We start from the raw sequence: 18,542 nt of genomic DNA, 5'->3' as shown, positions 1-18,542 counted from the left end.
TGCCATGTGTAAGTGCCATGTGTACGTGCCATGTGTACGTGCCATGTGTAAGTGTAAGTGCCCTGTATAAGTGCCATGTGTAAGTGCCCTGTGTAAGTGTCATGTGTAAGTGTCATGTGTAAGTGTAAGTGCCCTGTGTAAGTGCCCTGTGTAAGTGCCCTGTGTAAGTGTCATGTGTAAGTGTCATGTGTAAGTGTCATGTGTAAGTGCCCTGTATAAGTGCCATGTGTAAGTGCCATGTATAAGTGCCATGTGTAAGTGCCATGTGTAAGTGCCATGTGTACGTGCCATGTTTAAGTGCCCTGTGTAAGTGCGCTGTGTAAGTGCCCTGTGTAAGTGCCATGTGTAAGTGCCCTGTGTAAGTGCCATGTGTAAGTGCCATGTGTAAGTGCCATGTATAAGTGTAAGTGCCCTGTGTAAGTTCCCTGTGTAAGTTCCCTGTGTAAGTTCCCTGTGTAAGTTCCCTGTGTAAGTTCCCTGTGTAAGTGCCCTGTGTAAGTGCCCTGTGTAAGTGCCCTGTGTAAGTGCCATGTATAAGTGCCATGTATAAGTGCCATGTATAAGTGCCATGTGTAAGTGCCATGTGTAAGTGCCATGTGTACGTGCCATGTGTACGTGCCATGTGTAAGTGTAAGTGCCCTGTGTAAGTGCCATGTGTAAGTGCCATGTGTAAGTGCCAAGTGTAAGTGCCATGTATAAGTGTAAGTGCCCTGTGTAAGTGCCCTGTGTAAGTGCCCTGTGTAAGTGCCCTGTATAAGTGCCATGTATAAGTGTCATGTATAAGTGTAAGTGCCCTGTGTAAGTGCCATGTATAAGTGCCATGTATAAGTGCCATGTATAAGTGCCATGTATAAGTGCCATGTATAAGTGCCATGTATAAGTGCCATGTATAAGTGCCATGTGTAAGTGCCATGTGTAAGTGTCATGTGTAAGTGCCATGTATAAGTGTAAGTGCCCTGTGTAAGTTCCCTGTGTAAGTGCCATGTGTAAGTGCCATGTGTAAGTGCCATGTGTAAGTGCCATGTGTAAGTGCCATGTGTAAGTGCCATGTGTAAGTGCCATGTGTAAGTTCCCTGTGTAAGTGCCCTGTGTAAGTGCCCTGTGTAAGTGCCCTGTGTACATGCCATATGTAAGTGTAAGTGCCATGTGTAAGTGCCCTGTGTAAGTGCCATGTGTAAGTGCCATGTGTATGTGTAAGTGCCCTGTGTAAGTGCCCTGTGTAAGTGCCCTGTGTAAGTGCCCTGTGTAAGTGTAAGTGGTATGTGTAAGTGGCATGTGTAAGTGCCCTGTGTAAGTGCCATGCGTAAGTGTAAGTGCCCTGTGTAAGTTCCCTGTGTAAGTGCCCTGTGTAAGTGCCATGTATAAGTGTAAGTGCCATGTGTAAGTGCCCTGTGTAACTGCCATGTGTAAGTGCCATGTATAAGTGCCATGTATAAGTGTAAGTGGCATGTGTAAGTGCCATGTATAAGTGCCATGTGTAAGTGCCATGTGTACGTGCCATGTATAAGTGCCATGTATAAGTGCCATGTGTAAGTGCCCTGTGTACGTGCCATGTATAAGTGCCATGTATAAGTGTAAGTGGCATGTGTAAGTGCCATGTGTAAGTTCCCTGTGTAAGTGCCATGTGTAAGTGCCCTGTGTAAGTGCCCTGTATAAGTGCCATTTATAAGTGTAAGTGCCCTGTGTAAGTGCCCTGTGTAAGTGTCATGTGTAAGTGCCATGTGTAAGTGCCATGTGTAAGTGCCATGTGTAAGTGCCCTGTGTACGTGCCATGTATAAGTGCCATGTGTAAGTGCCCTGTGTACGTGCCCTGTGTAAGTGTAAGTGGTATGTGTAAGTGGCATGTGTAAGTGCCCTGTGTAAGTGCCATGCGTAAGTGTAAGTGCCCTGTGTAAGTTCCCTGTGTAAGTGCCCTGTGTAAGTGCCATGTATAAGTGTAAGTGCCATGTGTAAGTGCCCTGTGTAACTGCCATGTGTAAGTGCCATGTATAAGTGCCATGTATAAGTGTAAGTGGCATGTGTAAGTGCCATGTATAAGTGCCATGTGTAAGTGCCCTGTGTACGTGCCATGTATAAGTGCCATGTGTAAGTGCCCTGTGTACGTGCCATGTATAAGTGCCATGTATAAGTGCCATGTATAAGTGCCATGTGTAAGTGCCATGTGTAAGTGCCATGTGTACGTGCCATGTATAAGTGCCATGTATAAGTGCCATGTATAAGTGTAAGTGGCATGTGTAAGTGCCATGTGTAAGTTCCCTGTGTAAGTGCCATGTGTAAGTGCCCTGTGTAAGTGCCCTGTATAAGTGCCATTTATAAGTGTAAGTGCCCTGTGTAAGTGCCCTGTGTAAGTGTCATGTGTAAGTGCCATGTGTAAGTGCCATGTGTAAGTGCCATGTGTAAGTGCCATGTGTAAGTGCCATGTGTAAGTGCCATGTGTAAGTGCCCTGTGTACGTGCCATGTATAAGTGCCATGTATAAGTGCCATGTATAAGTGCCATGTGTAAGTGCCATGTGTAAGTGCCATGTGTACGTGCCATGTATAAGTGCCATGTATAAGTGCCATGTATAAGTGTAAGTGGCATGTGTAAGTGCCATGTGTAAGTTCCCTGTGTAAGTGCCATGTGTAAGTGCCCTGTGTAAGTGCCCTGTATAAGTGCCATTTATAAGTGTAAGTGCCCTGTGTAAGTGCCCTGTGTAAGTGTCATGTGTAAGTGTCATGTGTAAGTGCCATGTGTAAGTGCCATGTGTAAGTGCCATGTGTAAGTGCCATGTGTAAGTGCCCTGTGTACGTGCCATGTGTAAGTGCCATGTGTAAGTGCCATGTGTACGTGCCATGTGTAAGTGTAAGTGCCCTGTTTAAGTTCCCTGTGTAAGTGCCCTGTGTAAGTGCCCTGTGTAAGTGCCCTGTGTAAGTGCCCTGTGTAAGTGCCATGTATAAGTGCCATGTATAAGTGTAAGTGCCCTGTGTAAGTGCCATGTATAAGTGCCATGTATAAGTGCCATGTATAAGTGCCATGTATAAGTGCCATGTATAAGTGCCATGTATAAGTGCCATGTATAAGTGCCATGTGTAAGTGCCATGTGTAAGTGCCATGTGTACGTGCCATGTATAAGTGCCATGTATAAGTGCCATGTATAAGTGCCATGTGTACGTGCCATGTGTACGTGCCATGTGTAAGTGTAAGTGCCCTGTGTAAGTTCCCTGTGTAAGTGCCCTGTGTAAGTGCCCTGTGTAAGTGCCATGTATAAGTGCCATGTATAAGTGTAAGTGCCCTGTATAAGTGCCATGTATAAGTGCCATGTATAAGTGCCATGTATAAGTGCCATGTATAAGTGCCATGTATAAGTGCCATGTATAAGTGCCATGTATAAGTGCCATGTGTAAGTGCCATGTGTAAGTGCCCTGTGTAAGTGTCATGTGTAAGTGCCATGTATAAGTGTAAGTGCCCTGTGTAAGTTCCCTGTGTAAGTGCCATGTGTAAGTGCCATGTGTAAGTGCCATGTGTAAGTGCCATGTGTAAGTGCCATGTATAAGTGCCATGTATAAGTGCCATGTATAAGTGCCATGTGTAAGTGCCATGTGTAAGTGCCCTGTGTAAGTGTCATGTGTAAGTGCCATGTATAAGTGTAAGTGCCCTGTGTAAGTTCCCTGTGTAAGTGCCATGTGTAAGTGCCATGTGTAAGTGCCATGTGTAAGTGCCATGTGTAAGTGCCATGTGTAAGTGCCCTGTGTACGTGCCATGTATAAGTGCCATGTGTAAGTGCCATGTGTACGTGCCATGTGTAAGTGTAAGTGCCCTGTGTAAGTTCCCTGTGTAAGTGCCCTGTGTAAGTGCCCTGTGTACGTGCCATGTGTAAGTGTAAGTGCCCTGTGTAAGTGCCAAGTGTAAGTGCCATGTGTAAGTGCCAAGTGTAAGTGCCAAGTGTAAGTGCCATGTATAAGTGCCATGTATAAGTGCCATGTATAAGTGTAAGTGCCCTGTGTAAGTTCCCTGTGTAAGTTCCCTGTGTAAGTGCCATGTGTAAGTGCCATGTGTAAGTGCCATGTGTAAGTGCCATGTGTAAGTGCCCTGTGTAAGTGCCATGTGTAAGTGCCATGTGTAAGTGCCATGTATAAGTGCCATGTATAAGTGTAAGTGCCCTGTGTAAGTGTCATGTGTAAGTGTCATGTGTAAGTGCCATGTGTAAGTGCCATGTATAAGTGTAAGTGCCCTGTATAAGTGCCATGTGTAAGTGCCATGTGTAAGTGCCATGTGTACGTGCCATGTGTACGTGCCATGTGTAAGTGTAAGTGCCATGTGTAAGTGCCATGTGTAAGTGCCATGTGTAAGAGTAAGTGCCCTGTATAAGTGCCATGTGTAAGTGCCCTGTGTAAGTGCCCTGTGTAAGTGCCCTGTGTAAGTGCCCTGTGTAAGTGCCCTGTGTAAGTGCCCTGTGTAAGTGTCATGTGTAAGTGTAAGTGCCCTGTGTAAGTGCCCTGTGTAAGTGCCCTGTGTAAGTGCCCTGTGTAAGTGCCCTGTGTAAGTGTCATGTGTAAGTGTCATGTGTAAGTGCCCTGTATAAGTGCCATGTGTAAGTGCCATGTATAAGTGCCATGTGTAAGTGCCATGTATAAGTGCCATGTGTAAGTGCCATGTGTAAGTGCCATGTGTACGTGCCATGTGTAAGTGCCCTGTGTAAGTGCGCTGTGTAAGTGCCCTGTGTAAGTGCCATGTGTAAGTGCCCTGTGTAAGTGCCATGTGTAAGTGCCATGTGTAAGTGCCCTGTGTACGTGCCATGTGTAAGTGTAAGTGCCATGTGTAAGTGCCATGTGTAAGTGCCATGTGTATGTGCCATGTGTAAGTGCCATGTGTAAGTGCCATGTGTAAGTGCCCTGTGTAAGTGCCATGTATAAGTGTAAGTGGCATGTGTAAGTGCCCTGTGTAAGTGCCCTGTGTAAGTGCCCTGTGTAAGTGCCCTGTGTAAGTGCCCTGTGTAAGTGTAAGTGCCCTGTGTAAGTGCCCTGTGTAAGTGCCATGTGTAAGTGCCATGTGTAAGTGCCATGTATAAGTGTAAGTGCCCTGTGTAAGTGCCCTGTGTAAGTGCCATGTGTAAGTGCCATGTGTAAGTGCCATGTGTAAGTGCGCTGTGTAAGTGCCCTGTGTAAGTGCCATGTGTAAGTGCCATGTGTAAGTGCCCTGTGTAAGTGCCATGTGTAAGTGCCATGTGTAAGTGCCCTGTGTACGTGCCATGTGTAAGTGCCATGTGTAAGTGCCATGTGTATGTGCCATGTGTAAGTGCCATGTGTAAGTGCCATGTGTAAGTGCCATGTGTAAGTGCCCTGTGTAAGTGCCATGTGTAAGTGCCATGTATAAGTGTAAGTGGCATGTGTAAGTGCCCTGTGTAAGTGCCCTGTGTAAGTGCCCTGTGTAAGTGCCCTGTGTAAGTGCCATGTGTAAGTGCCATGTATAAGTGTAAGTGCCCTGTGTAAGTGCCATGTGTAAGTGCCATGTATAAGTGTAAGTGCTCTGTGTAAGTGTCATGTGTAAGTGCCATGTATAAGTGTAAGTGCCATGTGTAAGTGCCATGTATAAGTGCCATGTGTACGTGCCATGTGTACGTGCCATGTGTAAGTGTAAGTGCCATGTGTAAGTGCCATGTGTAAGTGCCATGTGTAAGTGCCATGTGTAAGTGCCATGTGTAAGTGCCATGTGTACGTGCCATGTGTAAGTGTAAGTGCCATGTGTAAGTGCCATGTGTAAGTGCCATGTGTAAGTGCCATGTGTAAGTGCCATGTATAAGTGCCATGTATAAGTGCCATGTATAAGTGTAAGTGCTCTGTGTAAGTGTCATGTGTAAGTGTCATGTGTAAGTGCCATGTATAAGTGTAAGTGCCATGTGTAAGTGCCATGTATAAGTGTAAGTGCTCTGTGTAAGTGTCATGTGTAAGTGTCATGTGTAAGTGCCATGTATAAGTGTAAGTGTCATGTGTAAGTGCCATGTATAAGTGTAAGTGCCATGTGTAAGTGCCATGTGTAAGTGCCCTGTGTACGTGCCATGTGTAAGTGTAAGTGCCATGTGTAAGTGCCATGTGTAAGTGCCATGTGTAAGTGCCATGTGTAAGTGCCATGTGTAAGTGCCATGTGTAAGTGTGCCATGTGTAAGTGCCATGTGTAAGTGCCATGTGTAAGTGCCATGTATAAGTGCCATGTATAAGTGTAAGTGCCCTGTGTAAGTGCCCTGTGTAAGTGCCCTGTGTAAGTGCCCTGTGTAAGTGCCCTGTGTAACTTCCATATATAACTGCCATGTGTAAGTGCTGTTGGGGACATTAAAGTGTCCTCATAAGAGTATGTTGCAGAGTTCCAAATTAGATAATTAATTAACAGGCCTAGATGGACTGCAGCCATCTCTCTTTTAAGCCTGGAGAACTGATTAAAGACACAAGATGGTAGTGTATCAAAAGAGTTCTGATTTTATTATAAGAAAAAGGTAGTTTAAATACATTACAGACAAAGAGCTGGCTTGGCTTATTCTAATTAGTATAAAATGATTGGTCATAGAGATACAAGATAAGCCTGGCACATGACTATTGGCTGAGGCCTGATATAATCCGCATCTCATTATAGCTTTCCACACTGGGATGGACTTTCCCATGAAACAAAGAAGGATTCAAAAATACTTATGTGTGAGCTAACATCCCAGACTATGTCTATATGTATATATCATGGCAAAAGAGATAAGATGACATGTTGCAACTTAATTAACAATTAGCTACATAGATTCTGTCTATACAAACTCTAAGTGACCTTCATAAACCATAAAATATGACAAAGTGCCCAGATACCATAAGATTAATACTTTTGTTGGTTATGTGTCCATACATCATGTAAAGGAGGTAAGAGATATACAAAGTCAGCTGCATCTTCTCAAAACGAGGCCCTTGAGAGATAATGATTAGCAACCTCTGCATTAACGTTCATTATCACATTCCTTAAAGTCTAACAAAGGGCCTCCTTGACTTAAGCAGAAAAATCAGTTTATATGTGAAAAAGCACAAGATGGCTGCCAAAATACAAAGATGGAGGATGTGTAAGTGCCATGCGTCAGTGCCATGCGTCAGTGCCCCGTGTAAGTGCCCCGTGTAAGTGCCATGTGTAAGTGCCATGCGTCAGTGCCCCGTGTAAGTGCCCCGTGTAAGTGCCCCGTGTAAGTGCCAAGTGTAAGTGCCAAGTGTAAGTGCCCCGTGTAAGTGCCCCGTGTAAGTGCCATGTATAAGTGCCCCGTGTAAGTGCCCCGTGTAAGTGCCCCGTGTAAGTGCCCCGTGTAAGTGCCCCGTGTAAGTGCCATGTGTAAGTGCCCCGTGTAAGTGCCATGTGTAAGTGCCCCGTGTAAGTGCCAAGTGTAAGTGCCCCGTGTAAGTGCCCCGTGTAAGTGCCCCGTGTAAGTGCCCCGTGTAAGTGCCCCGTGTAAGTGCCCCGTGTAAGTGCCATGTGTAAGTGCCATGTATAAGTGCCATGTATAAGTGCACTTTGGTTAATCTGCTCTTCGGTTAAGATGCAATTTGGTCAAGATGCATGCTGCAAATGAAATGTCCCTGCACGCTTCAGATATTGTGTTATACTACACCTGAGGAAGAGGCCGAGAGCCCTGAAAGCTTGTAATCTGTCATCTTTATTAGTTAGCCATTAAAAAAAAATGTATCAGCTACTGAAGACGATCAAGTTTTTTGTTTTTTAATGTTTATTATGTTCACTTACTTTCCTTGGGCCTGATGAGACCCCGGAGTCTGATAACAGCAGTTTTGGACCGATTTGGTGTGAACAAACCGCTTTGTGATCCCGGCCTTACTTACTGATCCCCACTCCCGCAGACCTCGTTACCTATCGGGGTTATTCCAGCAGTTAACAACCTATTTAAAAAAAATAAAAAATTAGCCAAAGTCAACGCCTGGCAGCGGAGTGGGCCCCCTCAGGAGATTGGGGCCCCGGGACTTGCCCAGGTAAGCTGGCTGCTGACGCTGGCCCTGCTATCAATACTCAAGATGGGGAATCCCTTTTGTGTTTCGGTCAAGCAGCTTTCTTGTTACACCTTATGCTGTTTTTTTTTTTTTTAGCTAAAGCCAGGAATGACGACAGAAGGAACGGGAAATATCTAGAAGGTTTCTTCTGCTTTTACTCTCTGCTCAAGGCCTGGCTATGCCTCAAAAAACTGCACCAACATCTGCAATAAAAAAATCGCCGTGTGTCCGCAACGCGGAGCCTCAGGCTCAGGAAGTTTCTGTAGTTCCATCTATTTCTGACATAGGGGATGATGGAGATGAGTTAGAGGGAATGGATTTTAGAAGATTTTACAAATATCTGGGATCTAAACTAACATTACAATGTTTCTGCCAACCCAATCCCTCTCTAGAGACTTTCTTCTGTACAACGAAGTCTAAAAAGGTTTCTTCTTATTTACCCACAGAGGAAGCAAATGAGAAACAGGATCCTCCGACTGACTATTACAACATGCAGGCGATCACCAGGGTAAGGAACTCATCTATCTATCTATCTATCTATCTATCTATCTATCTATCTATCTATCTCCTATCTATCTATCTATCTATCTTTCTCCTATCTATCTCTCTTTCTCCTATCTATCTCTCTATCTATCTATCTCCTATCTATCTCTCTATCTATCTATCTCTCTATCTATCTATCTCCTATCTATCTCTCTATCTATCTATCTTTCTCCTATCTATCTCTCTATCTCTCTATCTATCTTTCTCCTATCTATCTCTCTATCTATCTATCTCCTATCTATCTATCTTTCTCCTATCTATCTCCTATCTATCTATCTATCTATCTATCTATCTATCTAGCTCCTATCTATCTATCTATCTCCTATCTATCTCTCTATCTATCTATCTATCTTTCTCCTATCTATCTTTCTCCTATCTATCTATCTATCTATCTCTCTATCTCCTATCTATCTATCTATCTATCTATCTAGCTCCTATCTATCTATCTATCTATCTATCTATCTTTCTCCTATCTATCTATCTATCTATCTATCTATCTATCTATCTATCTCCTATCTATCTATCTTTCTCCTATCTATCTTCTATCTATCTTCTATCTATCTATCTCCTATCTACTGTGATAGACATGACTAGTCTGCGCTTCATCGGATGACAATTGTTTTTCAGTCGAACCCTTCGGACCAGGAGTCTGCGTACATGGTGAGTGACATTATGGGTTTGGGTCTCCTGCTGTCCATTTTGTACACACGGCGATGTATCTATAGGGAGGACTAAGGGCCGGAGTCTAGTGACACAGAGAACCCAAGTACACCAAGAATACTGTATATAATACACCAAGAATACTGTATATAATACACCAAGAATACTGTATATAATACTCCAAGAATACTGTATATAATACACCAAGAATACTGTATATAATACACCAAGAATACTGTATATAATACTCCAAGAATACTGTATATAATACTCCAAGAATACTGTATATAATACACCAAGAATACTGTATATAATACACCAAGAATACTGTATATAGTGCACCAAGAATACTGTATATAATACACCAAGAATACTGTATATAATACTCCAAGAATACTGTATATAATACACCAAGAATACTGTATATAGTGCACCAAGAATACTGTATATAATACACCAAGAATACTGTATATAATACACCAAGAATACTGTATATAGTACAAGAGAAATACTGTATATAATACACCAAGAATACTGTATATAATACACCAAGAATACTGTATATAATACACCAAGAATACTGTATATAATACTCCAAGAATACTGTATATAATACACCAAGAATACTGTATATAGTACACCAAGAATACTGTATATAATGCACCAAGAATACTGTATATAGTGCACCAAGAATACTGTATATAATACAACAAGAATACTGTATATAGTGCACCAAGAATACTGAATATAATACTCCAAGAATACTGTATATAGTACACCAAGAATACTGTATATAATACTCCAAGAATACTGTATATAATACACCAAGAATACTGTATATAGTACACCAAGAATACTGTATATAATACACCAAGAATACTGTATATAGTGCACCAAGAATACTGAATATAATACTCCAAGAATACTGTATATAATACACCAAGAATAATGAATATAATACACCAAGAATACTGTATATAGTACACCAAGAATACTGTATATAATACACCAAGAATACTGTATATAATACACCAAGAATACTGTATATAATACACCAAGAATACTGTATATAATACTCCAAGAATACTGTATATAATACACCAAGAATACTGTATATAGTACACCAAGAATACTGTATATAATGCACCAAGAATACTGTATATAGTGCACCAAGAATACTGTATATAATACAACAAGAATACTGTATATAGTGCACCAAGAATACTGAATATAATACTCCAAGAATACTGTATATAGTACACCAAGAATACTGTATATAATACTCCAAGAATACTGTATATAATACACCAAGAATACTGTATATAGTACACCAAGAATACTGTATATAATACACCAAGAATACTGTATATAGTGCACCAAGAATACTGAATATAATACTCCAAGAATACTGTATATAATACACCAAGAATACGGTATATAATACACCAAGAATACTGTATATAATACTCCAAGAATACTGTATATAATGCACCAAGAATACTGTATATAGTGCACCAAGAATACTGTATATAGTGCACCAAGAATACTGTATATATTGCACCAAGAATATGGTATATAATACTCCAAGAATACTGTATATAATACACCAAGAATACTGTATATAATACACCAAGAATACTGTATATAATACACCAAGAATACTGTATATAATACACCAAGAATACTGTATATAATACTCCAAGAATACTGTATATAATGCACCAAGAATACAGTATATAATACACCAAGAATACTATATATAATACACCAAGAGTACTGTATATAATACTCCAAGAATACTGTATATAATACACCAAGAATACTGTATATAATAAACCAAGAATACTGTGTATAATACTCCAAGAATACTGTATATAATACATCAAGAATACTGTATATAATACACCAAGAATACTGTATATAATACACCAAGAATACTGTATATATAACACCAAGAATACTGTATATAGTACACCAAGAATACTGTATATAATACACCAAGAATACTGTATATAATACACCAAGAATACTGTATATAGTACACCAAGAATACTGTATATAATACACCAAGAATACTGTATATAATACACCAAGAATACTGTATATAGTACACCAAGAATACTGTATATAGTACACCAAGAATACTGTATATAATACACCAAGAATACTGTATATAGTACACCAAGAATACTGTATATAATACACCAAGAATACTGTATATAGTACACCAAGAATACGGTATATAATACACCAAGAATACTGTATATAGTACACCAAGAATACTGTATATAGTACACCAAGAATACTGTATATAGTACACCAAGAATACTGTATATAATACACCAAGAATACTGTATATAATACACCAAGAATACTGTATATAATACACCAAGAATACTGTATATAGTACACCAAGAATACTGTATATAATACACCAAGAATACTGTATATAATACACCAAGAATACTGTATATAATACACCAAGAATACTGTATATAGTACACCAAGAATACTGTATATAGTACACCAAGAATACTGTATATAATACACCAAGAATACTGTATATAGTACACCAAGAATACTGTATATAATACACCAAGAATACTGTATATAGTACACCAAGAATATGGTATATAATACACCAAGAATACTGTATATAGTACACCAAGAATACTGTATATAGTACACCAAGAATACTGTATATAGTACAAGAGAAATACTGCATATAGTACACCAAGAATACTGTATATAGTACAAGAGAAATACTGTATATAATAAACCAAGAATACTGTATATAGTACGAGAAATACTGTATATAGTACACCAAGAATACTGTATATAATACACCAAGAATACTGTATATAATACCCAAAGAATACTGTATATAATACACCAAGAATACTGTATATAATACACCAAGAATACTGTATATAATACTCCAAGAAAATTGTATATAATGCACCAAGAATACTGTATATAATGCACCAAGAATACTGTATATAATGCACGAAGAATACTGTATATAATGCACCAAGAATACTGTATATAATGCACCAAGAATACTGTATATAGTACACCAAGAATAATGAATATAATACACCAAGAATACTGTATATAGTACACCAAGAATACTGTATATAATACACCAAGAATACTGTATATAATACACCAAGAATACTGTATATAATACACCAAGAATACTGTATATAATGCATCAAGAATACTGTATATAGTACACCAAGAATACTGTATATAATACACCAAGAATACTGTATATAGTACACCAAGAATACTGTATATAATACACCAAGAATACTGTATATAATACACCAAGAATACTGTATATAGTACACCAAGAATAATGAATATAATACACCAAGAATACTGTATATAGTACACCAAGAATACTGTATATAATACACCAAGAATACTGTATATAATACACCAAGAATACTGTATATAGTACACCAAGAATACTGTATATAATACACCAAGAATACTGTATATAATACACCAAGAATACTGTATATAATACTCCAAGAATATTGTATATAATACTCCAAGAATACGGTATATAGTACAAGAGAAATACTGTATATAATACACCAAGAATACTGTATATAGTACAAGAGAAATACTGTATATAATACTCCAAGAATACTGTATATAGTACAAGAGAAATACTGTATATAATACACCAAGAATACTGTATATAATACTCCAAGAATACGATATATAGTACAAGAGAAATACTGTATATAATACACCAAGAATACTGTATATAATACACCAAGAATACTGTATATAATACACCAAGAATACTGTATATAGTACACCAAGAATACTGTATATAATACACCAAGAATACTGTATATAATACACCAAGAATACTGTATATAATACTCCAAGAATACAGTATATAATACTCCAAGAATACTGTATATAATACACGAAGAATACTGTATATAATACACCAAGAATACTGTATATAATACACCAAGAATACTGTATATAATGCACCAAGAATACTGTATATAGTGCACCAAGAATACTGTATATAGTGCACCAAGAATACTGTATATAGTGCACCAAGAATACTGTATATAGTACAAGAGAAATACTGTATATAATACACCAAGAATACTGTATATAATGCACCAAGAATACTGTATATAGTGCACCAAGAATACTGTATATAGTGCACCAAGAATACTGTATATAATACACCAAGAATACTGTATATAATACACCAAGAATACGGTATATAATACTCCAAGAATACTGTATAAAATACATCAAGAATACTGTATATAATACACCAAGAATACTATATATAGTACACCAAGAATACTGTATATAATACACCAAGAATATTGTATATAATACACCAAGAATACTATATATAGTACACCAAGAATACTGTATATAGTACACCAAGAATACTGTATATAATACACCAAGAATACTGTATATAATACTTCAAGAATACTGTATATAATACACCAAGAATACTGTATATAATACACCAAGAATACTGTATATAGTACACCAAGAATACTGTATATAATACACCAAGAATACTGTATATAATACACCAAGAATACTGTATATAATACACCAAGAATACTGTATATAGTACACCAAGAATACTGTATATAATACACCAAGAATACTGTATATAGTACACCAACAATACTGTATATAATACACCAAGAATACTGTATATAATACACCAAGAATACTGTATATAGTACACCAAGAATACTGTATATAGTACACCAAGAATACTGTATATAATACTCCAAGAATACTGTATATAATATGTCACGGAACAAAGGTATACGTCTTCCTCCGGATGGTCTTTTGAATCAACACGGACGCAAGAGGTCGGGAGACAACAGCAATTTATTGTAATCCACAAAGTTAGTAGCCGGCGGCGGTCACATCAACCGTAATAACAATAAGTCCACAGAAGTCACAATCCAATGATAGCTTTGGCTCCTTGGTCCTGTAACTAAATCCTGGCTCTCTGCAGAGCTGTGCACAGGCCGGCTAACACATACTAACTGCTAGCTACATCTATATACTAAGACTGTTACTTCCTATATCTGGGGGTGGGAAGGGCTGAGTCACAGATCCTTCCCCCCTCACCTATACCAAGGAGAGCAGACTCCCTGTCTACTATGGACAATGCACCATCCAACATCTTCTTGGAGACACCGATCAGATTATCTCCACCCATTGTCCTCACTAGTTAGAGGGATTTGCATACAATGTGCTAACACACTAGACCCGAATCAGCCAACTACACACTGATGTATATAACAGGTTAGAGAATACATTCCACATGAAATATATATTACACATTGCCTATAGTATAGACTCTAACCATCCCGTGACATAATACATCAAGAATACTGTATATAATACTCCAAGAATACTGTATATAATACACCAAGAATACTGTATATAGTACACCAAGAATACTGTATATAGTACACCAAAAATACTGTATATAATACTCCAAGAATACTGTATATAATACACCAAGAATACTGTATATAATACACCAAGAATACTGTATATAATACTCCAAGAATACTGTATATAATAAACCAAGAATACTGTATATAATACACCAAGAATACTGTATATAATACACCAAGAATACTGTATATAATACACCAAGAATACTGTATATAGTGCACCAAGAATACTGTATATAATGCACCAAGAATACTGTATATAATGCACAAAGAATACTGTATATAATGCACCAAGAATACTGTATATAATACACCAAGAATACTGTATATAATACACCAAGAATACTGTATATAATACACCAAGAATACTGTATATAATACACCAAGAATACTGTATATAGTACACCAAGAATACTGTATATAATACACCAAGAATACTGTATATAATACACCAAGAATACTGTATATAATACACCAAGAATACTGTATATAATACACCAAGAATACTGTATATAGTACACCAAGAATACTGTATATAATACACCAAGAATACTGTATATAATACACCAAGAATACTGTATATAATACACCAAGAATACTGTATATAATACTCCAAGAATACTGTATATAATACACCAAGAATACTGTATATAGTACACCAAGAATACTGTATATAATACTCCAAGAATACTGTATATAATGCACCAAGAATACTGTATATAATACACCAAGAATACTGTATATAATACACCAAGAATACTGTATATAATACACCAAGAATACTGTATATAATACTCCAAGAATACTGTATATAATACTCCAAGAATACTGTATATAATGCACCAAGAATACTGTATATAATACACCAAGAATACTGTATATAATACACCAAGAATACTGTATATAATACACCAAGAATACTGTATATAGTACACCAAGAATACTGTATATAGTACACCAAGAATACTGTATATAATACACCAAGAATACTGTATATAATACACCAAGAATACTGTATATAATACACCAAGAATACTGTATATAATACACCAAGAATACTGTATATAGTACACCAAGAATACTGTATATAGTACACCAAGAATACTGTATATAATACACCAAGAATACTGTATATAATACACCAAGAATACTGTATATAATACACCAAGAATACTGTATATAATACTCCAAGAATACTGTATATAATACACCAAGAATACTGTATATAATACACCAAGAATACTGTATATAATACACCAAGAATACTGTATATAGTGCACAAAGAATACTGTATATAATACTCCAAGAATACTGTATATAATACACCAATACTGTATATAATACACCAAGAATACTGTATATAATACTCCAAGAATACGGTATATAGTACAAGAGAAATACTGTATATAATACACCAAGAATACTGTATATAGTACAAGAGAAATACTGTATATAATACACCAAGAATACTGTATATAATACTCCAAGAATACGGTATATAGTACAAGAGAAATACTGTATATAATACTCCAAGAATACTGTATATAATACACCAAGAATACTGTATATAATACACCAAGAATACTGTATATAATACTCCAAGAATCCTGTATATAATACTCCAAGAATACTGTATATAATACACCAAGAATACTGTATATAGTACACCTAGAATACTGTATATAATACTCCAAGAATACTGTATATAATACACCAAGAATACTGTATATAATACTCCAAGAATACTGTATATAATACTCCAAGAATACTGTATATAATACACCAAGAATATGGTATATAATACTCCAAGAATACTGTATATAATACTCCAAGAATACTGTATATAATACACCAAGAATACTGTATATAATACACCAAGAATACTGTATATAGTGCACAAAGAATACTGTATATAATACACCAAGAATACTGTATATAATACACCAATACTGTATATAATACTTCAAGAATACGGTATATAGTACAAGAGAAATACTGTATATAATACTCCAAGAATACTGTATATAGTACAAGAGAAATACTGTATATAATACACCAAGAATACTGTATATAATACTCCAAGAATACGATATATAGTACAAGAGAAATACTGTATATAATACACCAAGAATACTGTATATAATACTCCAAGAATACTGTATATAATACACCAAGAATACTGTATATAATACTCCAAGAATACTGTATATAATACACCAAGAATCCTGTATATAGTACACCTAGAATACACCTTCCCTTTGCTACAGGCACATCCACAGCACTGATATACGGACACCTCGTGTTCCTCACACTGATTTTTACTTATTTCTGTGGGCCCGGTCTGGTTTCCCTGGGGGCGGACTGGGACATAGCAGACATTGCTTCGGAGTTGCATCATTTCTTCTACATTTATCAGAGTCTGAGGAAGGATTCCGGACCGAAACCGTTCACATTGAGTTTACAATAAAATGGTGATTGACTGACACGACCTATTGTGAAATTCATCTCTATAATTACTAGACGGGTTGGGACCCTAACTCCCCAGCTTGGAACAACTACTGTATCCCTATATACACACATGGATTCCAGAAATGTTCCTAATCTTAGTGCCGCCCTTTCCTCTGCCCTCAGATAACAGACAGATTATTTCCTCAAGCCTTCGGTTATTTTACTTCACTCCAATAATTTTTATTTCTTGCAGGATTTGCAGTTTTCATCTCAAGATACGTACAGTGATCTACAGAACTGACAGCGATCCGCTCAGATGCCTCACATTGAGCGCGGAACGTGAAGCTCTCGTCCCGACCATGTGACCTTCTATGGAAATCATTTCAGAGGCCCCGCCGTTCGCTCTATGAAGTCGGAGTACACACTAGAAAAAGAAAATCGTAAAAACTGCAACAAAAACTGACTTGTTTCTACAGATTGTGTGTGTGATTCTGTCCAGAGATTTGTGATCGTTTTTTTCTCTGTTTTGACTCAATATTTCTTTGGTTTTTATTAGTCTTTTATAATTGTATTCACATTAAACATCTGCCCAGATTTTATTGGCATTAGATATTTATTGGGGTCCTTAAAGGGCACCTGAATTTTCTGCAGGGTGGTGTTGGGCAGAATGTTTCCCAGCTGTTGTTCGTCCAGTTTTTCTGCTGTAAATAGCCCCATTATGGCTGCAGCACATTTTCTATTTCTCTCTGAGGCAGAGGGCATGTACCTTACAGAGGATGAGCCCCTATCCATTACCACATCCATTATCTCCACTCATGGTGCTCCCAACTAAATGTGAGAAGTTGTGTAAAAACATCCAGGATGCCAAAAATTCTTAAATAATAAAATACAACTTTTACTTCATAGCAAGTTAAAACATCTACAACATGGATCCAGGTTAAGAAGACAAGAAAAGCCTACGTGTTTCGGAAACTGCATTGCGGTCTCTTAGTCATAGCATGAATAATAGCAGTCTGGAACCGTATATGAACACGCCAACAAACCCCACCCAACATTCAATAATGATCTCAATTGATTCCATCTGTGTGAAAGCTGCCAAGTCCAACATTACATGTGCAGTCATATCAGATACAGTGCACCTAAACAAGATATAATACAGCAGTCCATCCCACAATATTCTAGAATATAGATCACTTTCTTTTCCCCTTCTCCTCCCCAACATGAAATGAATCCCCAAATGACAATATAGAGGAGGGATCGTATCGGTAACAACATACACTGATAACGCACAGTAGTCATATGAAAACAACATGGCAGGTTTCTCCCCATCAAGTAAAGAGTCGCAGTCACCCAGTGCGATAACACACGAAGGTAATAAACCTTGTTCACAAGCCTGTTGCGTATACACC

The 18,542-nt window shown here is 37.7% G+C and overlaps 1 long non-coding RNA gene across 1 annotated transcript; it reads left to right on the top strand.

Annotated features, from left to right (window-relative positions):
* The first annotated feature begins 8,426 nt into the window (after positions 1 to 8,426).
* On the top strand, positions 8,427 to 17,563 carry LOC142188745 (uncharacterized). Its single transcript, XR_012713078.1, has 3 exons — positions 8,427 to 8,504; positions 9,167 to 9,199; positions 17,387 to 17,563. It is a non-coding gene; the product is annotated as an uncharacterized LOC142188745 (long non-coding RNA).
* The last annotated feature ends 979 nt before the right edge of the window (positions 17,564 to 18,542 follow it).

This window comes from Leptodactylus fuscus, unplaced genomic scaffold, assembly GCF_031893055.1.
Source record: "Leptodactylus fuscus isolate aLepFus1 unplaced genomic scaffold, aLepFus1.hap2 HAP2_SCAFFOLD_72, whole genome shotgun sequence".
Classification (NCBI taxonomy): Eukaryota; Metazoa; Chordata; class Amphibia; order Anura; family Leptodactylidae; genus Leptodactylus; species Leptodactylus fuscus.
This window is presented reverse-complemented; position numbering and strand designations above follow the sequence as displayed.